Genomic DNA, 17,174 nt, shown 5'->3' on the forward strand with positions numbered 1-17,174 from the left:
TGACCGTCCGCAGGCACGGTCCCCTGCAGCTCCTAGTGGCTGCGGTTCGCTGTTCCCAGCCGATGGGAGCTGCAGGAAGCGGCAGGCTGCAGGGATGCACTGGCCACTGCTTCCTGCAGCGCCCATTGGCCAGGAACGGCAAACCGCGGCCACTGGGAGCTGTGGGAGGCTGTGCCTGCAGATGGTCAATGTCAGCAAAATGTCTCGCGGCCTGCTAGCGGATTACCCTCATGGGTCACGTGCGACCCACAGGCCGCAGCCTGCCCACCACTTCTCTAAATGCAGTCAGAACCATAATCAGAGATTTTCTTACAAGACACTATTTCTTCCTTTATCCTTAGAATAGCTTTAGATATATTCCTATGATTCTTAGAGGATGATGAAACTGACCAGACAACAAAAAATATCAACAAAGTTCACAAACCACCACCCTAAAACTAAGTTTCATAATACTCACAGCTTTTCAAGATATCTTAATAAAGTATGTTTTACATTTGCTCGTACTGAACAAATTGAACAAGGTGATTTATTATTCAGATGGGCACAAAAGATTTCTGAAATGCAAAGAGAAGGACTATAAAGGCACAAATCATCAGTAATGATGACAAGCTAAACTGCCTTTCAAATATGAACAAAATGCAGGCATTTAGGGTATCATATATCATGGTCTCACAGACCCTCATTTATTTTCTACCCATAGAGACTGCCTGATAATTTAACTGGTGCTGTATTTCACATCTGTTAAGAATCTCTTTATTAGGTAAGTGTTTCTTCAACTTGTATACAGAATAGAAAATTCTTTCAGGATCTCAGCCATTTGAAATTGAAACAAATAAATCTGTGCATAAACCTTTTCAGTCAAGACAATTATTTCCTTCACAACCATATTTGCACATTTAAAATGATTTTTTGCAGCATTGGTGCCACACAGAAAACTAGGGATAATATGAAAAAACCCTGCCCTTCACACCCAGAAGATAAGGATTGCTCAATCCATATCAGTAACTAAAGCATTAACATTTACAGTGGTTTGTATTCCTAATGTGATGGTATTCAGCTGAACACAATCAGTTTTAGCTGGTGGGATTTGTTGTTTTACTGTTTTTTCAATGGTCCGTGCAAAGCAAAATTAACGTTAAGAACCAAATTCTACTCCGTTACACCAGTGTAAATACCTCCATGTTTACACTGACAGAACACAGCAGAATTTGGTCCTACAAAAACTTGATAGCCTTAATTTAGCTGTTTAATTTATATATTTTACTGAACATTTATTGTACTATAGTTTTCCATTTATCATTATATAGTTTAATCTTATATTCTTAACAATAAGACATATGTTAAATTAATCTAAATTCCTAGTCCTGCAAATAAGACATGCAGTGCAGATTTCAATTAAACCACTGCAACTCTCTGCAGAGTTAGGGCTTGGCTACACTTGGAGTTACAGCGCTGGTCGTACAGCTGTGTAGGGAAAGCGCTGGTGTGTGGCCACGCTCACAGCTACCAGCACTGCAGTGTGGCCACATTTGCAGCATTTGCAGCGCTGTTGGGAGTGATGCATTATGGGCAGCTATCCCAGCGTTCAAGTGGCAGCAACGTGCTTTTCAAAAGAGGGGGGTGGGGTGGAGTGTTACAGGGAGCGGGGGAGAGAGAGAGAGAGAGTGTGGATTTTTGGAGCCGACTCTGTGTATCAGCTCCCTGCCTTGCAAAATCAGAAAATTTTCCCCGACCCTTTACTCTTAACTGTAAACAGCCTGCAGACCAGATAAGCTCCAACGGACTCCCTTTCTCCCCCCTGCCCCCGCTGTTTCTATCCTCAAGCAAACACTCATCCCCCTGCCTGCCTCATTCACAGCAAGGTAGTGGGTTATCTCATTTGATTGTTCACAGTCAGTTACAGATTGATCACAGCAAACAGGAGCTGTGTTTGTTTTTTAGATAAGCAGCTCCTGGAGCCCCGAGTTCACAACAAAACAAAGAGAGGCAGCATAACAAAACAAAGAGAGTCATTTAGCTAAAAGCATTCTGGGATATCTCCTAATACCCTGGAGGCCAATAACAGTGCTGGTGTGTGGCCACACTTGACGAGCAGCGCTGCATCACCAGCGCTGCACTCGTTATACCCCAAGCAGACCAGGTGTACAGCCAGCGCTGCAGCCAGGGAGTTGCAGCACTGGATGTGCCTTGCAGGTGTGGACAGTTACTAAGTTGCAGCGCTGGAAAGCCTCCACCAGCGCTGCAACTCTCAAGTGTAGCCAAGCCCTTAGAATCTACACCAGGACATCTACTTCAGAAATGGGAGCTTAGTGACTATAGCCCCAGTTCAGTAAGATACTGAAGCAAGTGCTTATTTTGAAGTATATCTATCTGTGGTACTTATATAACCCCCATTACCATAGTATCTGAGTGCCGCACAACTTTATCTTGAAAACATCCCTGTGAAGAAGTGCTATTATCTCTATTTTAGAGATGGGGAACTGAAGCATGGAGAGAGTAAATGACTTGTCCAAGGTCATAAAGGAAGTCTGGTTGAGCAGAGAACTGAATCCAGGTCTCCCACATTCCAGACCAGTATCCTAACCATTGGACCATCCTTCCTCTCTATTGAGGTCAATGGGACTTCACCTGTTTTTTGAAACAAGGAATGTGCTTAACTACCTTGTAGAACCATGGCTGCTACAAGAGGCAAGCAATGTTTAGAGTCACCTTAGCTAGTCAAAACACATGATGATAAAGTTCAAGAACTGCACATGTAACATTTCTCCTTCTTGAGTCCAACTACAGGTAAATTGAGCCGATTTAGAAGGAAAGCTAAGCAACTATCACAGTGCAGAAACTCAAGTAATGACCTATTTAATTTCAGTGAAGATTCAGCAATATGAAAATAATTGCTTTTAGCAGAACATCTAATGATGGCGTTGGTCCCAAATGATTACACAAATGAACAGCTCACAGTTCACATCTGCATGTTTCAAATGAGACAAAACTCACTCTCTTTTCAACTAAATAAGGAGCAGCTAAGATTCTGATATCAAATCAGGCTAGTCCTAAACAATTATGTAGTCACAGTAATCTAGATTGCACATTTAATACTAGTAATTAAATTTGCTTAATAAAAATTACTTAAATTGTATCAAATGGCAAGCATAAAATTTTGAAGATTAGAAAAAGAACCACTAAGTTTTATTAACTTTTAGAAATAAAGGATAAGTCCTCTGCATATTGTTGTCATTTGATATGTTACAATTTAATTGAGATATAAATTGGAACACAAGATTGGCAATTTCAATCATAAAACACAAGGCAAGTATGACAAATGTTTAAGGCATAAAACATGACAAGAACATGTATTAGACAAACTGAACAAATATAGACTTGTGAAACTAATTTTTGGTGTCTCCACAATTTGTATTATGAGGCGAGCTTGACACATACTTCATAAAAAATGTTCACAAAATTTGACAAATTTCCCCCCTCACAAACTGTTCAGGAACTTTGATTTATATCAACTTGAAATTTTGTTTGCAGTGTAATTTTGAAAGGATTTTGAATTATGCAAGAACTAAGTTTACTCTCTATATTTGCTATTTATTATGCCCACTCTGACTGATCACCATAGTCACACAGTATTTTTTTTTGATTGGATGAATATGTAATGTAATCAAATCGCTGAGCATTAGATTCTCTCAGAGAGGAGGTGGGGCCATTTTTGGAATTATACATAGCTTTGCTCTCAGGATTAAGGAATTAGAACGTCATAAATCTTTTCCCTTTGGGGCCACTTGAGTTAGGTCTTGCCACAGAGATCACACCCCAAAAATTCTGTCTATTGTAACATTATTGGTTAGATTACTTAAGAGGTAATTTTCTCTTTATACAGTCAGAATGTAATTGCATGTGGGATGCATGTGCATGGTCCAAGCTTTGAAGGGTGCTGCCAGATCATGTTCCAAGGCTGTAGTCGGGGTTTGGGGGCACTTACAGTTGCAAAGTGTGCAGTTACCTACTCTTGTCAGTCTGATTTAGCTCTTTTAGTACCAGAAACATTAATTCATTTTAAGATTTTGGCAATACAATCCTCACATCATACTGTGTCACTTTTAACCACAATACCAGGAGTTCTCAAACTGGGGGTCATGAGGTTATTACACGGGGGATCACAAGCTGTCAGCCTCCACCCCCAAATCCTCCTTCACCTCCAGCATTTAGAATAGCATTAAATATTTTAAAAAATGTTAATTTAGAAGTGGGACGAACCCCTTATATAAGAAAGGGGTCATCAATGCAAAAGTTTGAGAACCACTACACTATACACCTCTACCTTGATATAACGCTGTCCTTGGGAGGCAAAAAATCTTACCGCGTTATAGGTGAAACCGTGTTACATTGAACTGGCTTTGATCCACCGGAGTGCACAGCCCACCCCACCCCAGCACTGTTTTACCGCGTTATATCCAAATTCATGTTATATTGGGTGGTGTTATATCGAGGTAGTGGTGTACCCAATCCTATATACAGCAATAATTAATGGATCTACAAAATGCATGTACTCAATTAAATGGTTTTCAATTTTCTATAACCTGTCACCACTATTCATTACAGTCATTGTCACATGCACAATAATAAACAACAAAAGTTAGTGGGTTGCTTCACATAGCTGCGCTGCAGATCTCAGAAACTGGCATGTTCCTGAAGCAGGCAGAAGAGGATGCCTGTACCCTATAATTTTTTATAATTGGAGATATACCTATCTCCTAGAACTGGAAGGGACCTTGAAAGGTCATTGAGTCCAGCCCCCTGCCTTCACTAGCAGGACCAAGTACTGATTTTTGCCTAAGATCCCTAAGTGGCCCCCTCAAGGATTGAACTCACAAAGCTGGGTTTAGCAGGCCAATGCTATCCCTCCCCCCTGTTCAGAATGAGAGGCTTGCTAGCCATTTGATAGAAAATGGAAATAACATTATTTGATCTGCTTAAAGATTCTCTGCAACAAGTTGGCCTGTTGGTGTGCTGAATATGGCCACAAAGATGCAGGGAGATGGCCTAAATGTCTTGGTGTTATTGAGGTACTGTTGAAGCTCTGGGGGTTTCCAAAGTATGAAACTTTTTTTCTCCTGGTGTTAAATGTGGTTTTGAGAAGAAGCCTGGTAAGGTTTAAGTGGAATTCCAAGACTACCTTAGGAATGAACTTGGAATATGATCTGAGAACTACCTTGTCCCTAAGGACAGACATGTAAGACAGTCTGGGCATAAGGGTTTGCAGTGCATCTACTCTCTGTGCTGATGCAATGTCCACAAAGAAGACCATCTTGATGGAAAAGTGCTGCACTGAGAATTCTGACCATGGTTCAAAAGGAGGTTCCACGAGGCAGACCTCTGACTGGAAAGCAAATATGAAGGAGGCCCTTGAGAAATGTGGAAAACACAAGGTCTTAAGACCTACACCTCTACGGGAGCATGCCATACACATATCAGGTGGACCTTAACAGAGTTAAATGTTAGCGCTCTATGTTTCAGGAGCAGCATATAGTCCAAGATCTTCAGTATTAGGACCTGCACAGGGTCAATGTAATTTTGAGCTGTCTATATGGAGAATCTTCCATTTCAATGAATAAATTTTTCTGGTGGAAGGTTTCCTGCTTTGTATGAGAATTTCCTGAATTTGTAGGAAACAGTCTCTGTTTGTAATGCATAGCCAGCCAACATCCAGATCTTCAGTGGCAACGACTGTTGGTCTGGGTGCAGTATCTGACCTTGGTTCTGAGATGATATATCCAGGCAAGACATGGCATGTACGGAAGGAAGCCAGTAACAAATCTAACATCCAAAACTGGCCATACAGGGCTATTATAATCATGGAAGCCATGTCCTATCTGATCTTGGATACTATTCTGTGGATTAGGGGAATCAGTGGGAAAGCATATAGGAGCCTTCAAGACCACCAAAGGAGAAAGGCATCTGGCAGAGAGCCCAAGCTCACGCCTCCCCTGGCGCAGACATTTGAACACTTCATGTTGTCATCTGCAACAAACAAGTCTATGACAGGAATCCCCCACTGACAGAATATTCTAAAAGATGATGATTGAGCCTCATGGCTCATAACTTGCATGTTCTAGTGTAGAAAAATAAGCATAACAAGCATCTGCTCAATATATTCAATTCTCTAAGGCCAAAGGGACACCTGTGTCCATCCTTCAGGGGGATTGCAGGATGGACCAGCCTAACATCTGCCATGATAATTAGCCGTGTACAGGGAATCTGTATGGGGGAAGGAGCGGAGGGGGAAGGTCTGACTAACAGAATTCAGTCCAGATGGGTTGGATCAGTTTGTGGTAGTTGAATATAATAGATCAGAAGTTGTTCCGAAGACTTTGGAATGCTTCAGACACGGTTGCTGAGCAAAAAACTAGTAGGTTGGACACTTGCCAGGTTCTGCCTTGCTGCTGCAAGTGGTAAGAGGGAAACTAGGAAGGATCGCAGCTGCCCCACACTTTGTGTCCTAGTATAGGAACACAAGGAGACATAGGACACCTGCATAACCCCAAAGGGTACTGCAATTAAAGAACAAAAATAAACTGTGGCCTTGTGCAAAAGCACATGTGCACTTGAAGTGGGATCCAATGTAACCCAAAGAACACATACTCAAAGAAAAGGAAAATTCACAAGCAAAAAGTTTTGTTAACACGGAGTTAACATGAAATTAACAAGGTTGCAGGCACTCATCAGTACTCTGTACCCCTATTACATTCCAGAACATGAATTCAGTTTCCAAAAAAGAAACTGCCAAATCAGGAAATGCTGATTTGAAATGTTCTTACAAGAACATTAGCATTACAGATAAAATATAACACAAACATTAGAAAATCAGGAAATGGGGAGTTAAGGTGACACATCCCTCACAACACAACCACCTTAACTCTGCCCTGCCAAGAACAACTCGGAACATCGTAGAACCTTATGCATCCCTAACAAAAGCTGCTATTTTGTCTATGGACTCTGAACTCTAAAGCAGAACCAGAGCTATGTGAATAACTGATTTTTTGTTTTGGTGGCTGAACTGAAGTTTTTATTAAAAAATTCAGTTCAAGTGAAACTGTTTGACCTGAAACTAAACATTTTGTTTACGTGTTTAAAAATCTCTTTAAAATGTTAAATTGCAGTAAAATTCTACAAAAAAAATGCATTTCAAATAAAAAAATCATAACTGAGTGTTTCTGGTGGGGTTTCCCAACTGAAACGGTTCAGCAAATTTGACCGATGAGCCCAAATCTGTCAAAAAAGAAGAAAAAAAATGAACCCGAAAAACATTTTTGCACAAAAAATTTCGCCCACCTCTAATGAAGACTGATATCCATACATAACCCACCAACATGCTTGCAGATATATGAAGAGAAAAAAAGGGGAAAGACCCTGTGATTTTCCTGTCAGACTCCTCAGGGCAGAGTCAAGGTTGTCTGATCATTTCAGAGATAGGACAAAATAACAATGAAACTATCTGCTTTCTCAGTTAACATCAGAACTATTTGTATTTATCGCTCTCAAATATCATTGTGATTTTTGTTGTCGTTGCTGCATATCATTACACAACACTTGTACTCATTAATGTCTCCCCCAGGACAAAATATTTGCAAATGGAATGATGGGAGCGACCACATTTTTATTTTAACATGTATTTTGCAGCAATGAGGATTGCTTACTCTGTTGTCATGGACTTGTGATGTCACTTATACTCATGCAAAGGGAGGTTAAAATGCTCCTACTTTTATTTAGTAGCATTTTATACCCCTTTGTACTGGTGCTAATGACTATGCAATGTGCAGGGCAACAGAGAATCTGGTCCATGATCTGTAGTGGGAAATCCCTTCTTATTCCCATGAACTTCTTCAGAAAAGGGCAGTTGCTCCACAGGCTAGTAATGAGTAATACTTCTTAAGAGTACTCAGCACTGGAGGAAGAGCCGCTAAATGTGATTGAGAGGAAGACAAGGATGCTGTTTCTAACTGCTGCTTTTGTCAGACAGTTCTATAATTTCATCCGTGGGCTTTAGGTTATATGGCAATAATATTTTCCTTCAGCACCAAACATTACGTCTCTGTGATGCTGTTTGTGCAGTTCACATCTTATATTTGTGAAGAGGGCTTTGCTTCTATTATTGTTGGGGCAAATGCTGCTGTCACAAAGTTCTATAATTTAATTCATGGGCCTTAACTTATATAAAGATTTGATCATCATCTTATGTAATGTTGCCAATGCCTGTATGTAGAGCACACCTGAGCACAACTTTGCTTTGGTACACACAGAAACACAATGAGGAGAGATCCTGGTGAGGAACCAGACTGTCATCACTGAAAAAGAAAAATTAGAAGACATTTTGGACCGTGGAAATTCTTCCCACCCATTTCTTTGAAAATTACACTGTGAAAAACCCTGTCAGACCACAAGCTTTCTTAGTGTTGCCATCTCTTAATGTCATCAAGGCACTAAATGTGAAAAGGTGCTGCAGCAGTGGACAGAAAATGCACAATAACATTTCCAGCCACTATCTCGGTACAACAGAAGTACATGCACCCAATCAGGAGGGTGTTTTCTACAGGGGCTTTTCCAGCACAATTACTTGTATTAGTGCAGTATAAGGCGTGAAGGAAGGTGAGGGAATGAGCCAGTAATATGAAGAAATGAGACACCTACAGTCTCACTGAGGAGGTGGCGAATCCTGCAAACAGGTTCCAGTTGTGGGACAATAGGCTAATAAGCAAATATCACATTGTGGAGAAGACGTGTCCTAAAACAGGAAGCTATACAGTATAGGAGATGGTGCTTAACGTGTGCTTCACCAAAACAAGCCACAGACACAGGAAATACTATTTCTAAAAAACAAGACAGGTCACAGAGGGGCGCACATTTTTAGTATCACCTAGGGGAATCTACCTCTCATTGGCTGCTTTCCCCACTTGCCTGCATCCTGAAGAAGAGCAGCCAATCAGGGTTGCTGCAGAAAGAGACAGAGCTCTTCCCCCCATTCCCCAGACATCACTCTCACAGGAAGGGAGGGGCAGGGAAAGGGGGGGAGCAGGAGCCCAGAATCTCAGGACCGCCCTGCTCCCTACACCCCTTCCTTCCTGTGAGTAAGGGTTGGTTCTGCTGCTGCTCTCCCTGCACCCCCTTTAATGCCCAACCTGCGAAGGGGCATAAGGGACCCCACTGAAACTGCTCCGCCCCCACCCCCCCAGGCCTGAGAAAGGAGAATGAAAGAGCTCAGGAGGTGCAGCAGAGGTTGGAGGAGGCAGAACAGGTGACAGGGCAGAACTGATCAGGGTCTAGAGGGGGCAGAATTAATTGCTGGGCAAGGGTAGGCAGTTGTGGGGATGATGAATCGCCCGATTCCCCTCCCCCCACCCACCCATTTTCAGATCACTTTAAATATAATTGTTAAATACTGGAAAACTCAGCCCAAGGATCTGGGTTCCCAGGAGACAATACTCAGATCAGCTACCTTCTCAAGAATTCTGTCCTGCCTGCCAGACAGATTTAGTTAAACATCAGTAAATTCCAATGGGTGTGGCATGGCCAATCAGAAAATCTCTGTCCTCCTCTTGGAAATGCTGTTGGGGGCCCAGGGGAGAGGAGGTGAGGGATGGAAATTCTAGGAAAAGCAGCACAAGGTGGGGTTTTCCACATTGCTTTGCCAAACTACTTCAGTTCCAACCCAGACCAATGCTCCTTAGGGATCAGAAGCAAGTGAAAACCTGTGTGTTTATTCTGCATCTTGAACATCCTTTCCCAGCTAATAGCTTTGAGACAAACACTCCACCGAATTCCCAAATGCACCAACATCACCTACTTTGCAGTATATACCGGAAAAAAAAATAAAGGAAGAATGGCTGTGATTTGATCCTAGTGATTCAGTAATTTCTCAATAATTCCACATATTGTTGCAATGCTTGCAGATAAATTATACTGAATAAAAATGGATATCACTCCATGCATATGGTTTAACAAAAATTAAACAGATACCAAAAATTATAGATGAATTTAAAGTATAACTAAAAATAATATAATACATAACTAAAAATTTTCTATGATTTTCATTGTATTTTCTCATCAATCTAAAAAGATCAAAATATCCAAGCCACATTTTGTTTGTTTTCATTTCATTTACCTGCACTTCTAAATTTGCTATGCTTGTTTGGTCACGAGAAGCTTTCCAAGGTTGTTGATCTTTAGTTATATTTCACTTGTATATTTTGTTGTTTTCCTTGCTTGTACCCCCAGAACCACAGGTTGCTATTATATATGTTATTCCAGGGGTTCTCGACCTTTTTCCTTTCTGATGCCCCCCCAACATGCTATTAAAAATTCCAGGACCCAGCAGGGAGGTCTGGGGGGTCCAGCTGTGAAGTGGGGAAGCCTCAGATTCAGGGCTTCAACCACTGGGGTGTGTGCCAGGCTTTAGCCCCATGAGGTGAGGGGGCTCTGGATTCTTGGCTTTAGCCCTGTGGGGCGGGGGGCTCTGGGCTTTGGCCCCATAGAGTGCTGGAACTAGGGGCTTCTGCCCTGCGGGGCGGGGTTGCTTGGGGATCTGGGCTTTAGCCCCATGAGTCACGGGGGCTCAGGAATTCTGCCTTGGGGAGCACCAAGGCTTCTGCCCCACAGGTGAGGAGACTCAGGATTTCTGCCCCAGGAGCTTGGGGCTTTGCACTCCAGGCACCAGCCCCATGGGGCAGAGGAGCTCCAGGCTTTAGCCACAGGGGGCAAGTGGGCGCGGGCTCAGAGCTCTGGGCATTCATCCTATAGGTAGCCCCGTGGAGCCAGGGGTGGGGGGGCTCGGGGCTTCTGCCTCTGTGGGGCAGGGGTCTTGGGCAGTGGTGAGCTGGAGCAGGTTCCCACAGGTTCCCAAGAACCAGTTGCTAAAATTAGACCTCCATGGAGAACCGGTTGTTAAAGGGCCAGGGGGTGGGCAAAGAACTCCAGTCCGGGGGCCGGACCATCCTGTTGCTCCCAGGATTCCCAACTGGGGAGGCTGAGGCTCCCCCGGCCCTTCCCCTGTTTCCCCCCAGCTGCAGCATGGCCAGCTGGGCAGCTCAGCTGAGCTCAGGAGTCGTCCTGCTGCCGCTTTTTGAGCGGCCCAGCAAGGTGTGTCTGTGTGGGGGGGGGGGGTCCTGCAGCAAGCTCCAGGGCTGGCTGGAAGGGAGGGGGCAAGTGGGGCAATTGGCCCAGGCCCTGCAGGGGCCCCCGGCCCCACGGGTATGTCTCCCCTGGCCCTGGCCCCTCCTCCGCTCCCACCCTTAAATCAGAACTTTTTATAGGGAACTGGTTGTTAAGATTTTGGCAGCTCATCACTGGTCTTGGGGCTCCAGTCTTTAGCCCAGCAGGGCGGAGGGCTCCAAGCTTTAGCTGTGGGGTATCAGCACTCGGGGGCCCCTGCTCTGCAGACCCCCTGAAACTGACTCAGGCCCCCCTGCTTGAGAAGCGCTGCGTTACACTATACTTGTGTATGCACTCACACAAAAGCCAAAAAGATGCTATTTCAACTCAACACACTAGTACAGTCTCCGGCGTTGTCTTGCAGCTTTGTTTACACCGAAAGAGTGACAGACTCATGGCTCAGATGTAGGCTAGTCATAAAGAAAACGTACATAAAATTCCAAAATATGTGAAGAAATTCTTCCTCTGTTAGACTATGATTCCCTCCTTGTGTGAATTAGAAGCCAGTGTCACGGCTCCTCCCCCCTCCTCCGTCACTGGACCCAGAATAATCATCAACCATTATTTTAAGATCTACACGTTAAACTCAACAAGTTCCTTGTCACAGCCCGTCCACATCAGAGTGAGTGAACACGAGAACTCTCCCTAGTGGAGAGCCGGCGCCAGTGGCTGCTGCCTCTGCCTGCCTGCGAGACACACACACAGAGCTCTTCCTAGCACCACATCACACGCCACGCTCTCCCCCACCGCTCATGCATTTCCAAAAGTAGCAGGGAATTCAGCTTCATCAAATCATCTGCCTGCAAAGCCAGGAGCATTACAGAGATTGCTTCATCCTGACCAGATCCGGAACCCAGCCTGGAAACGGTGTCTGCTGAAACGACTCCCCACTCCTCCCCCTCCTCTTCCCCCTGTTGGATTCGAGATCTCAGTGAAGACAATTGCAGTAAATGAGGACATTTCAGGAGTGCGTGGCTACTGCCGCCGCTGCCTAGAGGCGAACGCTCTCTTGGTCACAGCTGAATAAATGTCTCAGTGTGATAGCTAAAGGGGTGGTGGTGATCAAGTCTCCGGAAAGCAAAAGAACATTTTCAGCCGGTCTATCTTGCAGCAGATGCTCTACACCCGTGGATCGTTTCCCTGCAAGCTTGCAGAAGTGAACGGAGAGAAATGCATCACAAAGGAATTGCACAGACTTTTAGTTATTTTTAAGGCAGCGTAAGGTAAGCTTTCCACTGCAATTAGACATGTTACCCTGAACTGTACTGCTACCCACAGATCTGGAGGGATCAGACAGTCTGCTTTGCCACCTCCCTGAGAGGGGATTCATGCAAATAGTGAGTTTCCAGGTTTTCATAATTAAACTTCTTAGTGAAAAGTGTAAAGCCGCTAAGCCTAAATGTTTGGGGAGGGGATGTTATGCAATAGTATTTGGCTGCCTGGGAATAGGTATTGCGTCCTGTAACTTTCATGACAGATAAGGGGAGAAAAGGGTTGAGGAAATATCACTGTGCGTCCAAACCATTTCTTTGTTCTAGAAAAATACCACAGCTTCAGCTAATAAAACACCTTGCCAGGGGATTAGTAGTTAAAGAATTTTCAGAAGATGCACAAGGTGCTTCAGCCTTAGAGGATTGATTACAACTACCACGGCTTATTAACTTTTCTATTATAAAGCCCAAATAGAGCCCCAACAAAGAGATTATAATTATACCTACCTATAAAACATGGTAATGAAATTATTACCAAGCAGTTTTCCTTCCCAGTAACTTGCTGTAAAGTACTGGGGCAGGGGAACACACACCTTGCTCTGGCTTTGACGCTCCTAGCATTTTCTGAACTATTAGTATAGTTGGCAAACAGTGGCTCTCACCATTTAATGTTCCCAACCCCCTACCGCTTAACACATTTCAATTCGAGACGGCATGAAAATGTAGCAGACCAACAGGACAAAGGATAGTACAACATCAAGCACCAAAGTCAGACTGCCTCGGACCTAGCATCTTGCTGCTTCATGCAGAGGGGGTTCCGTCTTGCGTCTGTATCACTCGAATAAAAATCCTCTCCTGTGACCTCAGCGTCTCTATTTAATATAATACTACAGAGAGCTCCAATAATAAAGGGGGAACTCGGATTGTGGTTAGCCTGGATTTGCAGGGGGTGGCGAACCATGACAAATTAGGGCATCTTTGCATTCTGCAAAGCAAGAAACAAATTCTCAGCTTGTGTCAATGTCTCCCAAGAGGTCTGTCCCAGTAGAACTGCGGCTCCTCTCTCTGCCAGGGGAGCCGGAATAGGCAGTGAAGCAGTTTAATTCGACCTTCTATGTCTAAACAGCTTAAATTCTGTGTAAGCATAACCGAGAGAAATTTAACTCATTAGGCTCTGGGATCTGGAAGTTTGAAAAAGATCCATTTTTTAAATCCCCACGATTATATTATTTTACACCTGATCACTGGAAGTCAGCAACAAAACAGACAACAGTAAAGGATCACATCAGTATTGGAGATTTATTTCCTTCCTTTCACAGTGTTTCATTGTGGTTACCTTTCATATTTACTATCAGTGTCAGGGATGCTGTACCTATGAAGGTTAAAACCTAGATGCTGGGTGAAAAACTAACCAGTAAATTACATGCCGTAACCATTCCAATTTGTATCCTACACATTAAAATTAATGTAACATTAATTTCAAACCACAAAAATATGTCTGTAAAAATTCTCAGCATGGAGAATCATAAGCCTTATCTTCCTCTTGGTGTTATACTGATTGTATTCCACCAATATGCTAATGTTTCACTTTCTTCACTACAACAGTATTATTCTCTGGCCAGATTGGCAATTAGAGTTTGAAAAGTTGTTTATTTTAGTATATCTTTTAAAAATATATGCAAGCAGCTCAAATAATGGAAACTGTCATCTGAATTTTAACTAGATATTACTAATTTAGCATCTAGAGGTTTACTCTCTATATGGATGACATTGTTAGTCATGCTGGTTCTATTAAAAGCAGATTATGAACATTTCTAATGCAACTACTCACACTGAACAGTTTCTTAAATATAATTACAAGATACAGTTTTAATGCGCTTCTGCATTTAAAGGATATTAAATCATCTAATGAAGACTCAGGACTGCTGAAAGCTTACAGTACAGAAAATATTTTTATTTTAGTAATGACATCATTATGTCCTTGATGGGGGGAAAAAACTTGTTATCACTGCCTTTTAAATTTTAACATGATTAACAACATAATTCTAACTTTTAATAAAACAGGACCCACTTTGCATCTGCACCCCCCACCCCAACATATAGAAGAGTAGCCAGGTGACAACAAGCTGCCTGATAAAGAAAGTATTAGTTACTAATCTATGGGAACAACATTTAAACTGTTCAGCAATTGACATTCAATGCACAGGTCTGCTCATTAAGCAAGTACTTCACAGGATCATCTTTGTGGTTTGCAATTTAACTATTTCACTGACAGTGGCACCTTTCATAACAGAATAATATAATATCTAACAAATTTGGAGAAAATAAGGAAATTAATTCTCACTGAAATTATTGTGTACAATGAAAACATGGCCAACAGAACCACAAGCCTCTGCACAAGTGACGAATCACAAAGCATGTGTACTCCTCTTAATACACATCACAGTGGACAGAATTCTATTAGTCACCAAAAAACACTGTCACGTCACTTGGAAATCCAAACTCAGCAACAGACTTTATGCATTTAATGTTGAGACACCAATCATTTTTTTTGTATCAAAGGTATTATTCTTAGAATAAGATAAAAGCAAAGTTACACGATAGTAACATAAAGCTCTGATAGTGCCACTGTAGTGACCACTGAGATAATGAAAGTCAATGAAATCGATTAGCTTGCCAAAAATCTATGCTAAAACATAAGCAGAGCCCGGCAAAGCAACTGAGCTGTGAAATCTCAAGGCAATTCCTTGATAGGGACCAGTTAGCTTGGGTAATCATATACATTTTACAGACCTGAGGCAAATCACAGTAAATCTAAAAAAATGTAGAACGGAAAGACTCCCTAGACAAAATTTGCTTAATTATTTGTTAAGACTGTGTTATTTATTTCATGCCTTCTGATAACCACAATTTAGTTAACCAGCTGAAATCCCATTGAGACACTAAACAAAAACATGGATGCAGCAAACCTGTTTTATAGCACATAAGTCCTTTACATTTTATTGCATCCACCTTTCCAATTTAGTACTGTTATTTCTTTTAGAGATTGAGATCACAGGCATATTTTAGAGTGAAATCCTGAAGTGGTGAATTCAGTGGGAGTTGAAGATACTAATCTCTCAGGAACTGGTCCTTCAAGTTTTTTTTTGTAATTGGATAAAATACAGGACAACATGGCAACATACAAAGCTAGAACTAATCTGATATTCAAATACAAATATTTTTGTGAAGTCTTGAGATTCATTATTAATTACAGAATATAACCAGATGCATTTTTATTATAGTGGAACATCTCTACGTTGAAGTCAATTTACAGCAAATTTTACTACACTCAGAAAGAGAATAGAATCTCTACTGATCCCTTAATGCTTTCAAAAACAGTATTACTACTTTATGCATATGCACAGCACAAAGTCAGGAGGATCACTGGCTTAAAATCAGCTACTATTCAGTTATGCATATGAGCACAAATCTCACAGGCGAAGATAACTAGTTGTATAAAACATTACAAAGACCTAAAAGCTCATTTTGATGTCCTTCCTTGTGCATACTTTTCTCCTTGAGCTGCAGAGAGATATTGGGCCTGATTTTGCTGTCATACCAATTTTAAAACTAGGCCCACAGACTTCAATGCAATTAGTCCTTACTTACACCCAGTGTAAGTTAAAGGGAAGTCAGGATCATTTAATCAGTCAGAGATTGACAGAACCAAAACCCCAGGTCTGAATATTCCCACGTTTGGGGAAATTTAGATCCCAGATGTGTGGCTTGGGTCCCTTTCTAGTTATAATATAGACTTTCTTGATTGTTAAGAGTCCACAGAGGAAGTGGGAGAGGAGTGTGCATTCTCACTGGCAAATGCTAAACTATTAAATACAACACCAATTCCTAACTTTAAGCTATAGTATATGCCAATTCCAATGGCATCCTACATCAGCTGGTTTCGAAACCCACCCCAGATGAGACCAGAAACTGTATGAAATGTCTCATCAATGCTGTGAATATATGTGCACGTACACTGTACTATTTAAGGGCCTGATCCTGCAAATCCTTATTAACATGAGTAGTCCTGTTGAAGTTACCGAAACTCAGTAAAGGATGACAGAACCAGACCCTAATGTGCTCTCTGGAATAATATGGTCATTAATGTTGAATGTATTTACTTGCTTGGCTAAATGCAGATATATTTTTATAGGGAAGTTTCTATGGAAAAAATGTTAGACTCTTTAATCATTTACTCCTAAGTTTAAATGCATTAGACTAAGGATGTATTTGGTAAAATAAATAGCCTATGAGATGGTTAAGAAATAAACCTCAACCAAAAATATGCACCCATCCTTTTGTACTTCACGTCCAGGAGAGCTGCCATTCCAGTGAGACATCATAAAACATTCTAAGTAAGGGCTGTGATATGCCCAGACAAATAATTCCTTAGATTTTCTGCACAAACATTACCAAACGAGTTTACCATTTCTTACTTCTCTCCCTAAAATGAGCCTTCATTAAGCAATCTAAAAATCTGCACTTACACAACAGACCCAACAAAATCTCTAGGCAATTTTCCCACCTGATAAGAAAAAGTCCCACACAACCGATGTAGTGTCAAGATAAAACCCCTTCCTGGAGTTTGACATTATATACAAATTAACGTAAATACCAGCCCAAACCTTCTCCACAAGCTTGGCTCTCCCTAAGGTTTCTGCTTTAGATCAGCCTGACCCTTAAGTCTTTTCTGTGTCAGCCCCATGATTCCTC

The 17,174-nt window shown here is 42.0% G+C and overlaps 2 protein-coding genes across 8 annotated transcripts in view; one reads left to right on the forward strand and one right to left on the reverse strand.

The window, feature by feature from the left end:
- DOCK1 (dedicator of cytokinesis 1) overlaps nucleotides 1-17,174 on the reverse strand; it is a 561,291-nt gene that overhangs the window by 293,510 nt on the left and 250,607 nt on the right. The gene's annotated exons all lie outside the window — the stretch shown is intronic.
- The window catches only part of INSYN2A (inhibitory synaptic factor 2A), a 79,791-nt gene continuing 74,534 nt past the window's right edge, over nucleotides 11,918-17,174 (forward strand). For all 6 annotated transcript variants that reach the window (XM_045023409.1, XM_045023410.1, XM_045023411.1 and 3 more), the window contains exon 1: nucleotides 11,918-12,431. The gene's annotated coding sequence lies outside the window, so the exon portion shown is untranslated. The remainder of the gene's footprint in view (nucleotides 12,432-17,174) is intronic.

This window comes from Mauremys mutica, chromosome 7, assembly GCF_020497125.1.
Source record: "Mauremys mutica isolate MM-2020 ecotype Southern chromosome 7, ASM2049712v1, whole genome shotgun sequence".
NCBI classification, from domain to species: domain Eukaryota; kingdom Metazoa; phylum Chordata; order Testudines; family Geoemydidae; genus Mauremys; species Mauremys mutica.